The sequence below is a fragment of the Mesocricetus auratus genome, unplaced genomic scaffold (genome assembly GCF_017639785.1).
Source record: "Mesocricetus auratus isolate SY011 unplaced genomic scaffold, BCM_Maur_2.0 Super-Scaffold_4256, whole genome shotgun sequence".
Classification (NCBI taxonomy): Eukaryota; Metazoa; Chordata; class Mammalia; order Rodentia; family Cricetidae; genus Mesocricetus; species Mesocricetus auratus.
Genome location: NW_024429182.1, coordinates 69,046,533 through 69,065,152, shown reverse-complemented (window position 1 = coordinate 69,065,152; position 18,620 = coordinate 69,046,533). Strand labels below are relative to the sequence as shown.

General features: G+C 48.3%; 1 long non-coding RNA gene across 1 annotated transcript in view; it reads right to left on the bottom strand.

The window, feature by feature from the left end:
* Nucleotides 1-5,757: 5,757 nt before the first annotated feature.
* The window catches only part of LOC121142755, a 32,901-nt gene continuing 20,038 nt past the window's right edge, over nt 5,758-18,620 (bottom strand). The window contains exons 2-3 of the long non-coding RNA XR_005879842.1: nt 11,934-12,020; nt 5,758-6,862 (exon numbers count right to left, since the gene is read on the bottom strand). This is a non-coding gene — a long non-coding RNA (uncharacterized LOC121142755). The remainder of the gene's footprint in view (nt 6,863-11,933; nt 12,021-18,620) is intronic.

Here is an 18,620-nt window from a genome sequence, read left to right as displayed (position 1 = left end):
CGCAGGAGTGCGAAGATGACCTCTCCAAACCTGGCCAGTGATCGATCGGATCGTACGCCCTGTGTCGCCGCTGCCCGTCCTTAACCAGCCTCGGTGTACTGAGTGGATGTGTTACGTTTGGTTTGTGTCAAGTTAGGAAACAACAGAATGCTGTGCACCTTCAGACACCTTAGAATATGTCTGCAGGGTACTGGGGCCAGACATTGCACGCCACCGAAGCTTTGAGCATGGAAGCAACTAATGTTCGTCGGAGAAGCTGCGTTATCTTGTCCTTCTGAACAATGGAAGGGAGTCAGGGCGTGTATTTGGGGAGGTCCTTCTTTAGGAAGGCGACAAGTGAATAGGTAATTGTACTTAATCCGTCCATCTGCCTGCAAAGCAACGTACCCAGATTCTGAGAAGGAAACTGAAGAACAGGAGGTTAACACAACCGGCTGTTGTTAATATGACTGTCTCCGAAAAAGCTAACATCTACAACGGAAAATATCTTGTTTAATAGTATCAGTGTAGAATAGCATAAAGAAATCCAAAGGAGATTTGGCTGGAGAGATGGCTCGGCAGTTTAGAATGCTTCCAACTCTTCCAGAATGCCAGAATCCAATTCCCAGCATCCTGTCAGGGCCTCACAACAGCCTGTAACTCCAGCTTCAAGGGCATCCAAAGTCTCTGACCTCCAGAGGAAGCTGCACTCATGAGCACATACTCCACACAAAGACACAGGCACATAATTTTTAAAAATAAAAACAAATCTTTAAATGAAAAAAAAAGAGGCTGGAGAAATGGCTCAGCAGTTAAGAGCACTGCCTCTTTGTTCATCAAGAAACTGATTCAATTCCTAGCACCCACAGGCTGGCTCATAACCACCTCTAACTCCACTTACAGGGGACCCAAAGCCCTCTTCTGGCCTCTGATGGTACTGCATGCATAGTATGAGGACAGACATGCAGACAACATCTGTACCCATCAAATAAAATGAAAAAAGAGACATAGATAGATAAATATAGATGGATGGATGGATGGATGGATGGATGGATGGATGGATGGAAGGATGGATGGATGGAGGGAGGGAGGGAGGGAGGAAGGAAGGAAGGAAGGAAGGAAGGAAGGAAGGAAGGAAGGAAGGAATCCAAATGAGTCTAGAAGACTTGTAGTACAGTGAACTAGGACTAGCATGTACGAGGACCTCTGTTGATTTCCAGCCCAAAAAGAAAAGGAAAGAAAGGAACTAACATACGTAATTCTATCAAGAAGACTCACCTGAGCTTGAGCAAATTGGATTCTCCTCTCTGAATCTTGCATTCTTCTGTTGCAGAGTGGATTCCTTAACTAAATGTCAGACCAGGTTGTAAATGATTGGCATCTTCCATCTGTCTCATCCACCTGGCTATCTTGGGATCATTTGTCTTTCAATAATCCCTCTCACTCTTCCAAGCCTTCAGCAACGGGATTTAAATTCAAGACCACATAAATTGTAATCCTAGCATTCAGAAGTGTGAAGCAGGAGGATTGCCATGAGTTTGGGACCAACTTGGTCTACATAGCAATTCTGAAGCCAGTCTGGCCTACATAGTTACACTTTGTCTAAATGAATAGCTTAAAATCTTAATTATTGAGCCAAGCATAGTAGCACATGCCTGCATTCCCAGGACTCACCAGATGAAGAAGTCTGGGAGTTTGAGGCTAGTCTCAGGTACATGTTGAGTTTGTGTCCAGCCTGGACTACTTGAGACCCTGACTCAAAAAGGCCACCAAGTTCAAAAAGATTCCTTCTGGTGTCTGACGATAGGCAGAGCCAGACAGCAAAGCCCACCTGGGAAGGCAGGTTTGGAAGGGGAGTGGCACCACAGTCCCTAATGGTTGGACTTTGTGTCATTCACACACATGGACTCCTCAGGCCCTGCATAATTACAAGGTTGCTTTTACTCACCGAATAGCCTGGGAAACTTTTATGCAAATCACTTGAAAGTTAGGAGTAACAAATCCATTTTCTATGCCTCAGGCAAACAGATAGAAAATTATAGTTTGGAAGTTCAACAAAAATAACAACCCAATTCCCAAACCAAATGATCTATCTATATGTTTGGTGGAGAGGTGTGTTTTGGATGAGTCCTCTGGCCTGGATCAGAACACTTCAGCCAGGTGACACAGAGCCATTCACTGGCTGTGCCAACATGTATTCTTTCTCTGACCTGGAGTCACAACCGAATGTCCCCGCTCCAAGCCTCTATCTTTATGTTCCCCACTGATGGGAAACTCCGTGTCTCAGGACACAGAGAGCCCTTTCCCATACTGCAGCGGGTCCACCAGCCATTGAAAATGAGGTTAGCACATTCTCACATAAATTAATGGCCCAGGAAGCCGCTGTCCCTGTCCCCCCATTCATCCACAGCTTTATGGATGCTGAATGGGAGGGAAGCCTTCCGCTGAAAACAAAAACACCTTCTTTAACGTCAGAGGCAGTGTGCAGAATTTGTTCTTTACGGAGATGAAAAGGTGGCCATCCATCCAAAGCCCCTGATTACCAACGGGCACTCTTTTTTTTTTTTCCTTCAAGTGAGCAAAGCCCACAAATCCACAATTGAAGATTCTTAAGTTCAAAAAAATAAATACATTTAACTATGCTTGGAATTTTTTGGAATAAATCAATTTTGCACATATTTAGACTTCAAGTGACCTCAACGGTTCAGGGAAGCTTTTGCCCCAGCCAGGCTTCCGAATGAGAAAAAAAATCTCTTTGCAGGGTTTCTCCCCCTCTCCCTTCTTCAAGTGGCTGGAACCCCTTTTGTCAATGGCCCCCCGTGAATGCTGTTACTAATAACCCTATTAATGAGTTTCCACGGCTGAGTGTGAATAGGTAAATAAGCCCCAATCTGTTGAGGTTCTGGGGGTGAGGGCAGAAAAGCCAGCAAGAACTCAAGGTGACAGTTTGAACTGAAGACAGCTAGGCGGCAGGTTTCAGCTGAAAGAAACCCCCAGACAAGGCCACATTCTCCACCCTCCACCCCCTACAGGGCCTCCTTTCTTCCCAATTTTCCCCTTTTACAAAATGTCTTGAGTAGTCACCCTTTTCTTTCCCCCCCAAGGGCCTCAGGACCCCCCCTCCCCCGCTCCTCTAGTAATGATACATCAATGGAATGAAAGAAAAGACGAGGACACCAGAATGCTGCTATCCGATACATTTCAAGAAACAAATTGTGAGCTTAGGCCATTGCTGTGAGAGGAGAAAAGGAAAGGGGTAGGCTCGGCCTTTCTCTGTTGAGAGTCTTATGTTTCCTTTTAATAATTTGTATTTTAATGGGTTGTGTTTGCTTCGCCCTATGGAAAAGTTGGGTGAACAAAGACTGTGTGACATTGAAGAGCTCTCCAACCCTGCCAGTAGGGGCCAGGCTACATGGAAATTTTTGGGCTTTATAGTCTTTAAGTGACATCTCTATAAAGTCCAAAGCATGGCTGGAGTTCAAGCTCATGACCCAGGGGCACAGCCAGGCAGCTTACTCCAGGATGAGAAAAGAACCCAGTCTCTCCGCTCCGCCCATCAGTTTGTGATATTTCACTAAGGCAAAAGACATTGATCCCCTGATACCGAATGTCACCCAGGATTCTAAACTGGATGGACCTGCTTCCCTGGGGATATGGAGTCCTTCTGGAAGCCAGACATGATGATGCAAACCTGTAATCCCAGCACTAAGGAGACAGAGACACAGAACCAGCAATTCGAAGACAGCCTTGGGTAGGGAGCTCAAGGCCATCCTGGGCTACATGAGACCATGGCTACAGAAGAATAGTGTCCTCCTAGTAGGCCTATCTCACTTCGATGCCAAGGGAATTTGCTCTTTGGGGGTGGGAGGCCTTGTGGCAGCCTCCTCTTCCTTGTTAGCTCCTAGAACTGTGTGAACCTGAGCCAGTTAACTTCAATTCTCTGAGTTATCAGTTTTCTCAGCAGTCAAGGAGGGGACATAGCTGCCCCGTGGGTCCCAAAGAACGTGAATGGATGAGGATGTGCAGACACTAGGGTACTTGCAGGGCTTTCAAGAAACTTTGGCAAATGGGAGAGGCACGTGTGTCCCATGATGATCACCAACCACCCCACAGGTTCTACTCCTACCTCCCAGGACTGACTATCAAGGGATTGAGCATGGAGCCTACTGCCTTGACATTGCTGTACTATTACTAGCAGTTAGTAAGGACCTCCACTACTGTATGCCAGAGCCCTCTCACCCCGGCAGAACAGCCCAATGAGAATCACCTGAGAGGCCAGCCTTAACGTGGTGGTGTCCTTGGTTGCACAGAACATGGGTGCCAGGAGGAGGTTAAGACACCTCCATGCTGGTCGGTACGCACTGCTCCTACACGGTAGTTCCTGGGGGACGGTGAAAGGGCTGGGTGGAGCTGGGTGGAATCACACTAGAGGATACATTTGGCCCTCGGGACCACCCTGCCAAGAAAACCAGCAGAACACACAGATCCAGCAAATCTGACATCATGTGCTCTTCTCTCTGGAGTCCACACAGAGGTGTACATTCTTCCTCCTTTGCTGGCTATTTGAGTAATTTCATAATTTAAAAGAAAAAGCAAAGGACACTCCACAGGTGGACGGTGTGGGCTTTCATCTCAACACTGCCCCCTTCTGCCCTGTGCCCCGTGAACAGGGATGAGTTCCTGCCATCTGCTAACCTGAATGGAGAAGGGACCTGGTTGGCTAGCTGCTTAACCAAAGCAGCCACATGGTTGGCTATGATGCCGTCAGTCCCTTGGTGGCTGGTAAGCAGCACGGGACAGTAGAAACAGCACTAGGTCCAGGCCCCCCAGGCTTGGTTTTCAGCCCACGTTAAAAGGGCTGGCTGTGGTTCCTATAGTGCTGTAGTGCTGTGCTCATCACTATTGCAGAATTGAGGTGCACCCCCCTACTGAGCGCATGCACCCATCTAACCTAAAGGATAAGCTCTCTGGTGGGTCTCCCCGCCTATACCTTGAGGTCCGTTACCTGTCATCATTTACCAGTCACTGAAGGACATCTGTATCACAGGAACTCAGCATCTACGTGAAAGAACTGACAGTTGTCTTCCGAGCACTGCTGATGACCCATGCCTACTCATAATGAGCCTCTACAGGAAAACACCTCTAATCCCGGCCCCTTGCTATCTAAGGGCGTGGCATGTCACTTCTTGGCTGCAAGCCTCCGGGCCCACTGTCCTCATCCCCATCCTCAGCACACAGGGACTACCTCCACTACAGCGGTCCACCACACCCCTCCAGCAGACTACAGAGAAGTTACGCGTATGGTTGTACCCGGTGCTGAACAAACAGGAAGAGATTCACTATCGTATTCAACTCTGCCTTTAGTTCCCACCTGTCACGCGTCCCCTGCCTGGAGCCCTATGCTCCAATTTGGTAGCCCATGTGTAGCTAGGGTTGCCATGGTGAACAGGAGATGTGAGAAGCTATTGCTACCGTGACACTGAACTGGGCTGGACCAAGCCCTCGTTTACCTCTTCTTCCTCCAGGAGGCCTTCAGGAGTTGTTTCTTCCTACCCAAGCCCATCTAGACTGTTCCCAAGGCCTAGATAGGAGCACCTTGCATTGTCAGAAGGACAATGCTTCTCAACCTTCCTAACACTGCAACCCTTTAATACAGTTCTTCATGTTGCTGTGACCCCCATCATAAAATTATTTCATTGCTACTTCATAATTGATTGCACTGCTGTTAAGAATCATAATGTAAAACATCTGCGTTTTCCGATGGTCTTAGATGATCCCTGTGAAAGGATTGCTTGACCTCCAAGGGGGGGTCAAGGCCCACAGGTTGAGAACCACTGACTTAAGAGAAGGCACTTTGCTGCTTAGCATGGAAACAGCATGGTAGAAATACTGTGGAGGTCTTGTTCAGCAAATACAATGTTTACTGTTGACCCATGAACTTGTGTCCTGCATTACCTTCTCATCCTGAGACCCCCTTGAGTCAGTCTTTGCTCTCAAAGAGACTTTCTCTGGGCCTCCAACTCCCCACACTGTTCCCTCCAATCCTTGGAAATTCACAGCTGTGAGTACCTGGTCCTGGGGCAAGCCTAGCAGAGACTCGACATGTACAGTGGTCCTGGAGACAGGAGCTGGGTGGGGAGTGCTAGGCTTCCAGGAAAGACACAGTCTCTACCTCTCTGAGTTCCCAGGACTCGGGCCTGCCTGGCATGCGAGAGCAGTTTGGTGAACTGTGCTTGTAGCTAACGTGCCTGCATAGATTCTCGCTGACTGATGGTGACTGAAACACAGCATAGCCTCTTCCTGTCTCTTCGCAGTGTGCCCGGGAAAGCATATTCTCGATGAGGTTTAACACACAGTGAGGTCTACCTGGAAATTAGGGATAAAACGCCATTTTAGGGCAAGACTGACTTAGCTTGTTTGCGGTGACCCAGTTTCCACGGTGCGAGCTTCCTTTTCTGCCGATTTCTGCATTTTCGTTATGCTATTTCTCGAGGGTGTGTGTCTATTTTGTCCAACTGTGTAAAGAAGTTGCCTTAATAAACCAAAAGGGAGGAAACAGTTGCTGCCAGGATCCCGCTGAACTCTGAGAAGGGAATGCAGAAGGGAACCACAAACCCCGTAACCCTTTTAGGGCCCCAGAGTGCTTGTATTTTGTTCCGGCCCCCAAGGAGGGGGAGATCTCTTTCACAGATTTCTAAGAACAGCGCTGTGCAAAAGTTAACTTCTTCTCTGAGCTGATACTCGGGGACCCAGGAAGCAGGTGGCTCAGGCGCAGGAGACTTCGGATCTCAGACTGAGTGTGGGGACTCTTTGTTCCTTAGGTTCTGCACTGGGAGGTAAATGAGTATCGGACGCTAGCGCCTCCGTGTGGCCGTGGGCGTACCTGCAGACAAAAGAAGGAAGGGCACTCGGGAGGCCAGCACACTGGCTCTGGGTGGCCTGACAGGTACAAGAAAAGGGTTTTCCAGGATGGCAGGAGCATGGTCATGCCCACACTGCTCCCGGCTTCCAGGGCTTCCTGCTGTCAACTGATGCAGCGGTTGGTGGGGAGGCGTGTCTGTAGCAAGAAATACAGGTGCTTGCCTAATCCCAGCTGAGATGGCCTGTCTGGGGCTGGCGTCCAGCCTGAAAGACAGCATCAGCAGTTCAGGGTGTTACTACTTCAGGCCTCTTCTCTGTCCACTGGGTGACCTACCCCCCCCACACACACAGGCTGTTCTACACGTCCTACTTGTGGCCCCATGTCTCCACCTGGATGAGCAAGGTTTCAAACGACCTCTGCAGCTTATTCTGCCCTTAGCAGACCTGATTGGAGTCCATCTGCACTGCGGCCTCCAAGCATGAGGTCCCCAGAGGCCACTCAGTCCCTACTGTGGGCTATACTCTTGTGAAAACACAGCCATCCTTCCCGTCCTGGAGACAAACCAAATCGCCTAGCTCCTTGCTATGACGTGATTAAAGCAGTTTAAGGAAGGAAGGGTTTCTTTTGACTCAACCATGTCAGGGATGGCATGGCAGTAGGGGCTGGAGGTGGCTGGTCATTTTGCTCCAGTCAAGAAGAAGAAAGCTTAATTTTTTCTTTTTACTCAGTCCAGGATCCCCGCCCACATACTGGTGACATTCATTTAGGGTGTGTCTTCCTTCTTCCATTAATCTCATCTAGATATTCCCTCACAACTATGCACAGACAATTTGTTCCCATGGTGGTTCGAAACCCCATCCAATTAGTAGTCAAGACTGACCATTCTAGATCCCTTTAGGATCCCAGCCAGTTCGGCCTTCTCTCTATGGGATCACTACCTTCATTGTCCAAGAGATCACTCAGTTTTGGTGGGTCCCCATTTGCAGGCTCATGACTCGGTATCCTTAGCGTGGGGGGAGGGGCTTTCTGGCAGACATTCATGGGTACCTAGTGTCCTAGCAACTCCATGGTCTTTTAGGGGTTTTCTACTTTGAAGCACATGAACCCTGTGATCGATCTCTAGGTGATCAGTCCCTGGTAACAAGACAAGCTATGGTGCAGGGAGCTCAGCCAAGGACACTGTCACAGGGAAGGGGTGGGCTTTAGAGATGCTGACATTGGCCCTGGGGCTGCATCTTTGGCTGACTGTAGTGGGTATGAACCTGGGATTTGGAATCCAGCTGTAAGGGACTTTGTGTCTGGCCCTTCCTCCCACAGATCAATGTGGTAAGTGAGGCACAAACCACTCTGCGGATCTCCAGGTCCTGTGTCCATGGATTCAAGCCTTCTTTTCTCCGAGACAAGGTTTCTCTGTGTAGCTCTGGTTGTCCTGGAATTCACTCTGTAGACCATGCTGGCCTTGAACTCACAGAGATTCACCTGCCTCTGCCTCCCAGAGTGCTGGGATTAAAGGTGTGTACTACCACCACCTGGCTCTGTGTCTGTAGATTCAACTAACTGAGAGATTTGGCAAAAAAAAAAAAAAAAAACAATTATATTTGCATTTAATGAGCACATATTTTGTGTGCTGTGCTATATTTTCTGAACCATGCAGTAGAGTGACTCTCTACATTACATTTACATCGTCTCGGTATCACAAGTAATTTAGAGGCTATTTTACAGTTTACTGGAAGATGAGCAGTTGATATGCAAACACCATACCATTACATGTAAAAGATTTGAGCAGGCTCAGAGTTGAATAGCTGTAGGTGGCCATGGAGCCAACCCCTCACAGACGGAAAAGGACACAAAGAACACTGGCATCAACTTAACAGTCTGCAGGGACTGAAAGCACTGGTAGAGGACTTTGTTCACTGTGAACAACTAACTCATGCCCTTTGCATCATTTTCATACCAGAGCCTCGAGCCCACCCTCGCTGGAGCCCTTTTCTGTCCCTGGCCTCGCTTGCCGCTGCTTCTGTCTGCGGGCTCATATTAGGCAAATGATGTGGCCCTCCGAGCCCCTGCGTCCCTACTTGTGAACTATGACTCTCAGACATAACTGACTCTGAAACCATCAGCAGGCATTGGCTTACACTGTCTAGGGCAGAGTTCTCCCTCTATGTCTGCTAACAGATCCTCAGCATAGCCAGGAGAGCCACCCTGTTGTTAGCTTCTCTGACAGCTGGAAGAGTCATCTTTATCACTGTATTCCCATTTGTGCCGTTCTGTAAATAGGGGGAAAGATCCATTTGTTTGCTTTATAAAAATCCTCAGTGTGCTGAAAAGGGATTTAGAAACAAACCGTTGTTAGCCTCGTTTCCTACAAATGAGACACCACTTCAGAACTCTGAGGAACCTGGTTGCCAAATCTAACTCTCTCTCTCTCTGTCTCTCTCTCTCTCTCTCTCTCTCTGTCTCTCTGTCTGTCTCTCTCTCTGTCTGTCTCTCTCTGTCTCTCTGTCTCTCTGTCTGTCTCTCTGTCTCTCTCTCTGTGTGTGTGTGTGTGATTCCTTGTTATATCTGAATTTGAGGTAAACAGCAGCTCATTTTTTATTGTCTTTGCCCACACAGCATCATATGAGCAAATATCACATAGGATATGCATACATCAAAGCATAACTCAGCATTTCTCTGAAATTCTGATTGAACTGAGTATCTGGTATTAAATACGGCCTCCCAGTGCTGGGCAGGAGCCAGTGTCACTGGAGTTCTGCCTTGCTTCTGTTGCTATGGTAGCACTGACCAGAAGCAACTTGTGGGAAGGAGAGGTTTGTTTCACTTTCGTGTTGTGTATAGCTCATCATGGAGGGACATTAAGGCAGATGCCCCGAGAAGGAACCTGGAGGCAGGAACTAAAGCAGGTACCATGGAGGAACGCTGCTCACTGCTTGTTCCCAGCCGTGCATTCCGCTACCTTTCCAAGGATGGTACCACCCACAGTGGACTGGCCATCCTGCATCTTTGGGCAATTAAGAAAGTGCCCCATGTGCATGCCCACAGGCTGATCTGAGTTAGGCAATTCCCCAGTTGTGGTTCCATCTTCCCATGTGACCGTAGCTTGTGTCAAGAGGACAATAAAACCAAGCAGGACACGTGGGTTGAGTGGCTGGGGCAAGTCCAAGGGAGACAGGCAACTAGAAGCCTGCCGTCCCGGGTTTATACAAGAGAGCCTTGTGAGAATGGAGGAATAGCACTGTAGCACTGAAGGGAACCCTGAAATGTCTTTCTTGGGTTTGGTTTCCTGGGCCACTGCAGCAGCCTGGCCTTGCTTCATAGTGACTGGTATATATGCTGATAGAGCTGTTTATGCGTTTGGTGGTGGCTGCAATCATATCTTTTAGACCCAAGCTTCCTGTTGAATGAACTACCACCCTGGGTTAGACCTGAACCATTGGAAATGTGATAATTGGTTGTCATGTGTATAGATCTTGCCACCATGATGGTCATTATGAAACCCCAACCTTAAGGCACAAGTTCCTCCTGGACCACAACAGACACTGTGTGACTCTCAGGAGAAAGCATGGCCACTGTCCATTCCTCAGCGTACAGGGACCATATGCCCCAAGAAGGATATACCATTGGTTCCCTTGGTTTTCTGCCAGGTTAGCCGGAGGAATGGGTACCAGACTATTACAGCATTCCTCTTGAGCCTCTGTGGCTCTTGTACCCCATCACGACAATGCTATAGGGAGCTCGGGTACAAACAGAGTCTTTGTCCTCAAAGGAGCCAGAGAAACTCCTGCTCCAAACATTTCCAGCCTCCAGCGCCCTTATTTCTCAGACACAGCCCCTGCTACAGGCTCTGGTCCTCCAAACATGCCTTGTGTTGGAACACCTTCGCTTTTGTCAGCAGTTTGGGGTGACCCCACCAGTGCTGGCCACACCTGCCTCATCCTTTTTTACCTCCATGACAACTGTCTTATCCACAGATCCGCTCTATCTGCTCTCAGTTTGCCTGATGCTCATCTCTGCCGCACACTCCTTAGCTCCAGGCAGCTGGCTCTGTCTAGTCTAGGTCTTTGGTTTCAGTTTCATAGGTCATCTAGCATCCCTATGTTGTACACCGGTTGTGACATTTGTTCTGTAAATGTCTTACAGCTCCCTATTTTGTTGTAAGCAGTTGCCATGAGCTTACAGACTAAAACCACATAAAGGGAGCCAGATGGTGGTGGTGCTTGCCTTGGAAGGCAGAGGCAGTGGATCCCTGTGAGTTTAGGGCCAGTCTGGTGTGCAAAGTGAGTTCCGGGACAGCCAGAGCTACAAAGAGAAACCCTGTCTTGAAAAACTAGACAGACAGACAGACAGAGAGACAGACAGAGAGACAGACAGACAGACAGACAGACAGACAGACAGACAGACATAAAACCACAAAAGGGTGCTCTCACAGGCCTGTGGAGCGCAAGTTCTGCTGCTCACAGTTGCGCTGGGCAGGAATCTGCCTCTGCATTCACACAGGGTACCGACTGGATTCTGTTCTAGCATCCTGGCTCTCAGCACAGGTTCCTCGTGCATTCATCAGGAAGCATGTCTCAGCTCCTCCCTCCATTCTCAGTCAGCACAGCACATAAATGCCTCTCGGTGCCATGTAGAGCCAATCGCGTATGCTGTCTCTTAGCTCTGCTCCAGCAGGAAAAGTTGCCTCTTTTTTTCACCCATCTGAAGAGAAGTCCCATCCAAATACCTTCAGAGTGTAAGGAAACACTAACTCTCTCCTATCTGAAAAGTCGCTTTTACTAGATTTGGGTATTAAAACCAGGACACCCTGAGGGAAAAAACAGAGAATACACCCCGCTTCAGAGAGAACAAAGAGAAATATTCTTCTCCTGGGGCTTCTGGAACATGGACTAACTGACTGTCTCATGGGTTCTGGAGGCTGGAAGTCCTAGTGAAGATGTCTGTGGGGTGGCGCTCTCTCCGCAGCTCGCAGGAGCCCCTTCCTTTCCTTTTCTAGTTCCTGGAGGTTGCCTGCTATCCTGGGGCACCCCAAGCATTCTCAGCACCCTTGGCTTCTGCCTCAGCTCTTCAGTTGCTGTGCCTAGTGTTTCTTTACCTGGTGTTCCTCCGTATGTCCTTGGTTAACTCGCCTCTTCTCCGTGTGTCCTTGGTTAACTCGCCTCTTCTTAGAAGGACGTCTGTCCTATTGAATGAGACCCTGCTGTCAAACAGGAATGTATTCCTAGGTGCCCCAAAGATGATGCTGGGAGAGCATTCAGCACAGGGCTGACTTCTAGCTGAGCATGACCAACAGTAGCAGCTGGCCAAGCCTAGGGCAGGTCCCCTCTCGGTCACTGTGGGTATCAACCAGATTGACAAGTGAGAGTTGCCCAAAGTCATGGCTCCCTTTAGCCTTCCAGCCTATCTGGCCCCTGCCCATATTAAAATCAATTTCTCCACTCCTCTTTACTGGGCATGGCTCCTGCCTGGGAGTGACCCTTCACCTCTTCTGGGTCATTCAGGTCCATGTCTTGAGCGCTCTTCAGATCTCACTATTCCGGGGAAGTTGTTGAGTTCTTGTCCTCACCCCTACCCCAAGGTGCTGTGCTCTCTGGCAGGGCAAGCTGAGTAAGGAGTGGGCATCTTCACCATCCTGCTACATACACAGCTGGCTGGAGAAAGAGCCAGCTGTTAGGAAACTCAGAGTGAAGATGCCACTCATCGGGGATAAAGACACAGGACATTTCTGCTCTGGGGGCTGCAGTTTAGATGAGTAATTTTCAAGCAAGAGATTACCAGTCTGCCTATCCCATGCCCACATCTTACCATCATGGCCTTCTCTTCATAGAAAGGAAAACAACATTCAAATCCTTTGGCCAGGGTAGTCTACCTTTCCTCTTTTATTTTTATTTTTTTGGACAGGCTCACATAACCCAGGCTAGCCTCAAGATCCATATGTATCCAGAGGATGCCCAGGAACTCCTAATTCCCCTGCATCTACCTCCCAAGTGCTGGAGTTACAAAGCAGACCCCACCATTCCTGATTTATGCCATCCTGGGACGGCACCCAGGACTTCAGGCATGTTAGGCAAACACTCTACCAAATGAGCTACACCTGTAGGCCCCATAACCCTTTCCCCTTTCAATTGTGCTTACTCCCAGTACCCATCCTTCCCACCTGGTTCACAGTGGAGGTGCAGGGTTAAGGACTCAGAGTAGGCTGACAGGAACCCTAACTCTGCATTCTGTGTGACAGACGAGATTCGGGTACTGACTGAGGGGATGCCTCATGCTTGCTCATTACTGACCTCGAATTGGCTTGCCTTAAGCTGCCGAGGGGGAAAAGTTGACACATCCCTTCAGCCATCCAGGGATCTCACACCATGCTTTCAAACATCCACATTTAATAAATCAGAACACGTGTAGACACAGCAGTCCCCAGCCACAGCAGAGTTCTGTGGAGAGCAAAGAATGACTTCCAAACACTTCAGCACTCTGACCTTCCTCATTTCCGGAAGTGTCTTTAAGCTCACTCCCCAGGCACACGTGGGAAAGGAGCTGGAGGAAGATGAGGGACAGCTGTCGCCGCTAGGGGACCAGAAAAGACAATCAGAGCCTCAGAGCGTTGTTCCGATTTGGGAGGAAGGGCTTCCCGGAGGGTTGTCTAACCATCTCTGCATTATCAGAGTCTGACATTGCCCAGGAAGGAATAACCATGGTTTGTTGAATGAACAAATCAAAACAAAATTATTTTAGGCTGCTGGAGAAGGTTCTAGAACACCTCTGATCACTTCCCCCAACCTCTGACACACACTGCAAATAGAAGCTTGGTTTTAAACCCATGCAGCGCCAGAACCAGGCTGCCTTCCTCTTGCAGCCACCTGTGGCCTGGCTGAGGGCAGTGTGGTCAGGAAAACTGGGACACCGCTCAGCCACCGCGGGTCAGAGCTGAGAGCCACGGCCACATGGGAGGCAAAGCCTTTTGCAGCTGTTTATGTGATGTGTATCTGATGGATAAATAAACTTCATTTTCCAGGGCTGCCAATCTCTAAACATGCAGAAATATACATTCGCTCAGAAACTTAAAAAAATAAATAAACAACTACGGTATGTTTGACTGGATCGCCTTAGCGCCCGGCACCTCGCCTTTCAGCTGCTTAATAAACTTGGTTTATGGGTCCCTCCTACAGGCCTGCGTGGAGCAGTTCCGCTAGGAGAAAATGTTCCCTGTCAGGCTGGAGCGGGGGAGGGAGAAGAGGAAACAAGTGGAAAATCTTTCTTTTACAGCACCAGATCCTTCTGGGCAGGTGACATTCGCGTTGTCTAAGAGGTGGCCCAGGAGCTGCAGCTGCCAGTTTCGGCTCGGCCTGAAGTGGGAAGGCTCCTGAGCTGCCCCAGGTACCTTAGATAGGCACTGGCGTTCACATTCTCTCGTCCCCTGTGGGACATACAGACCAGGGCAGGAGGAGAAGAGGGGGATTTAGACAGGCTTCTCCTTTCTCCATGTCAAGCTGGAGTCAGGTACCAAGAATCCTTTTCCCTTCCCCTCCTGACCCAAGCTGCCATGATGGGTGTGTACTCTGCTCACCCAGGACTCTCCCACAGTGAACCTACCCACATGAGGCCATTCATTATTCATTCACAGAGAGCCCACATGGTAGAGGCCCTGGTTTTTTGTGCCCATTGGTCACATTTGATTAGTAAAGCAGTCCAGGGACACAGAATCCAGTATCAGGAGATGGAGGACCAGACATGTCTTAGGAGTTTGGCCAAGGACTTAGATGACCAAAGAAAGAGACCCAGAGCCTGGGGATTACTACTCCACAGGAAATCTTTCAAACTGCATCTATTTTTCTTCCTAACAAAGATTAGAAGAAGAAAACTGGGTGTTTTTTCATCTGTGCAAACCAAGACTGAACTTTAAAAAGCACACAGATGTCATGGACAGGCTGGATGTGGGGGTGCAAAGTCATACAGATAGCATGCAATCTGTAAGAAGTTTTTCTCTTGAGGTTTTAGTGACTGAACCAAGGGTCTTAAAGTGTGTGTGTGTGTGTGTGTGTGTGTGTGTGTGTGTGTGTGTGTGTGTTTAGGTTTGTGCATGCAAGTACAGGTACCTTCAGGGGCCGGAACATGGCATCAGATCCCCTGGTATTGGAGTTATAAGTGGTTGTGAGACACTCAATGTGGATGCTGGAAACCAAACTTGGATCCTCAGAAAGCGGTAAGTATTCTTAACTAGTAAGCTATCTCTTCATCCTGAACCAAGATTCTTTCACATGTTAGATAAGAAGTCTCCACTGAGCTACACACCCAGCCCTGCAACCCAGACTGTAAAAATAATGTGAGATGATCTCTCAGGAAAAGATCAATTCCCCCCATGCCAGGGTGAAGACAGGGGTGACCCTGGGACACAGAGGGTAGTCTGCCTGCAAAATGAAAGGTGGATGGGGTGTCTTCAAGGACTCCTTTACCTCTGGTGATGGAGGAGTCATCTTCCAGGCCCAGTGTGCATTGTAAATGCACATCCTGACCATCCATAACACTTCATAAGAAATGAGGAAAATGTGATGTCAACCCTCAGAGATCTTACTAGCAAGCCATTTCTGGGGTTCTCAGTATATCAAATGATTCAAAATGCAGCCTCCACTGACTGTCACATGGTTCTGCTGCTAACTGGGCTCAGGCAGGTGCTTCTTCTACTTTAAGGTGGTGGTCCCAAGAGCTGTTCTTCTCCTGAAACTCACATGGCTGGAGGTCCATGTCAAAGAAGTACCTCAGTTTCCCTCCCTGCACCTGTCCACAGGACTGGGCTTCTCAGTGTGGTAGTAGGTTCCAGGCAGGAGTATCCCAAGCAAATGAAAAGCTACAAATCTCTAACAGTAGCCTAGGAAGTTGTAGAGCAACGTTTTTCGCATCTCATTGAGCAAAGCAAGTCGGAAGCTGCCTTCGCCCCTGATGGGAGGCGTGCCAAGAAACTGGAGGTCTTCCCCTCACCACAGGTTACTAGGGGAGGACAGCGAACATGTTTCACATTGAACGCATCCTTACAATGCTAAAGACCTCACTCGTGGATTGACTTACATGAGAAAGGACAGAAGGATGGTCAGTCGCAACCGGTGAGGAGACCCACAGTACAGAGGTGCGAAGTCCTGGAAACAGAAGCATCTGTACCTTCTCGTCTACATATGAGATGGGGTGGGGGCTTGGTGCTTAAGTGCCATTGACCATCTATGTTTTCTTTCTCCTTGAGTTTGCAGGCTCTAGATGCAAACAGAAGTGTTTGTTGATCATCAACACCCACTTCAGGTCTGTGGTGACATCAGACTAGGAAAGCCATTTCCCCTCTGCATCCAAACTCCAAACACACTTCCCAACACATGCTTTTCACCAGTGGTAATCCTGTGAACTAAAAGGAATGGTGCTGAGCCCTAGAGCTTCGTTCACGTGTGGGAAGTCACAGCTCCACAGACACAGCATGTACAGGACACCTGTGCTTTAGCTCATTTCCCCAACGCCGCCTGACCACAGATGTTACACCTCAGCCCAGCTGGGCTCTCAGGACCCCCTGCGCATCCAGAAGGCCAGTTCTATTCATTCCTGGGCAAGCTGGGGAGGGGGTGTCAGAAATCACTTTAAATCACCTTAAATGCCTCTCCAGAGAGTAACACAGAAAGCGCAGCAGATTTCCAGACTCTCTCACCCCCACAGCAATTCCAGAGCACAGGAAGGGGACACCATCCCCTGCAGCTCATCGGCCTGGACAGGGCAGACCACTGCCCTTGAACATCCCTATCGCCTGCTCCCTAAATGGCACATGGCCTATAAGCAGTTGTCACATATTTGTCATTTTTAAAGTTATGTTTATCCTATCCCTGCCACACACCATGTGTGAGTGTGTGTGTGTGTGTGTGTGTGTGTGTGTGACTGTGTGACTATGCCTGTATACCACTGTGCATGTGTGGAAATCAAAGTGCCACTTGTGGAAATTGGTTCTCTCCTTCTACCCTGTGAATCCTGGAGATGGAACTCAGGTTATCAGATTCGGTGACTGGCACCTTTGCCTGCTAAGCCGTCTTGCCAGCCTGACACATGGCTCCCTACCTTTTTTGTGTGTGGGTTCCTCAAAACAAATTTAAATTTAAAATTCCTAAAACAAACAAGATCCCCACACCAAAGCATAGCCTAGATTTGGACTTTTGGGGGAGGGGGAGTTTGTTTATTTTCAAGACAGAATTTCTCTATGTATCCCTGTGTGTCCTGGAACTCTATTTGGACCAGGCTGGCCTCAAATACCAGAGATCTGCCTGTCTCGGCCTCCCAAATGCTGAGATTAAAGGCATAAGCCCAGCTAGAGTTGAACAAAAACAAAACAAAACACTTTTATAGGGGCTGGAAAGACAGCTCAGAAGTTAAGAATACTAGCTGCTTTACCAGAGAATCCCAGATCAGTTCCCAGCATCCACATGGCAGCTCACAAGCACCTGTAACTCCAGTTCCAGAAGAGTCAACATCTCCTGACCTCCCTAGGTACCAGGTACACACATGATGTTCAGACAAAACACTCAAACACATAAAAATAAAATGAAAATATACTTTAAAAATATTATATTGACAAACTTACAATAAACAACCAAGAAACTGTAGCCCTGTCTCACTGAATCACACGTTATTTACTTATTCATCCAATTAGCACTTAGCAGTGAGCTTGAGCAAGACGCCATCCCCTCATCGCTGGGGGCACTCAGTGAGGCGGGAACACTGGTGCTAAACAATGACAAGGATAGGCTGAGGCATTTGAAGGGAAGCCCCGTGCCTATGGATAGATATATGTTTGGGTATAACAACAACTAATTAAGAAAGAGTCATGGATTTGAAAGAGGGCAAGGAGGATTATATGGAAGGGTCTAGAGGGAGGAGCAAAAGAGAGAAATGATGTAATTATATTACAATATCAAAAATAAAAATAAAATAATAAAGTGAACCTCTGGCAAGGCTGGTGGTGACGAGCCTGCCACCAAGTCTGATCACTTCAGTCCCCGACACTCACAGGCAGAAGGAGAGAGGTGGCTCCAGTGACTTTGTGCTTAGACCCCATACATGCATTAGGACACACATGTTCCATCCCGCCCTCTTGCACACAAAGTAAATAAATCTAATATTCTTGTAATGAACTGCAGTATCCGTTCAGTATATTTCAGATCCAAAGCTGTTAGATGAAGTCTTATCCAAAAATGTAACCTACTTTGGACAAATGATTGATGACCTGCACTGCCTGCCACAGCATGTTGGTTGTCCCTCTGTCCCACATTTAGGGTGGGAGCAAGTGGCAAGAGGCCTCTCCTGGGCAGAACCCCAGAGCCTACCAGTGAAGACAAATGCCAGTACTTCTTTTGGATTTGTTGTTTGTTTGTTTGTTTGGGGAGTCAGTGCCGGTCCCTCAGTCTCTGTTCTAAGCACCTGTTCCCTGTATCTATTTTTCATGATAAAAAGTTCATATTAGTACTGGGGAGATAGTTCACTGGGCAAAGCCCTTGCTGCTCAAGTATGAGGGCCTGAGTTCAGATCCCCAGAGCCCACTTAAAGTCAGGCATGGGAGTACACATCTGTAACCCTAGCATACCTATGGCAAGATGAGAATCAGAAATGGGAGAATTCCTGAAAGCTGGTTGGCCAACTAGGCTGATACATATAGCAATGAACAGAGCCTGCCTTTTTTTTTTTTTTTTTTTTTTTTTTGTTTTTCGAGACAGGGTTTCTCTGTGGCTTTGGAGGCTGTCCTGGAACTCACTCTGTAGACCAG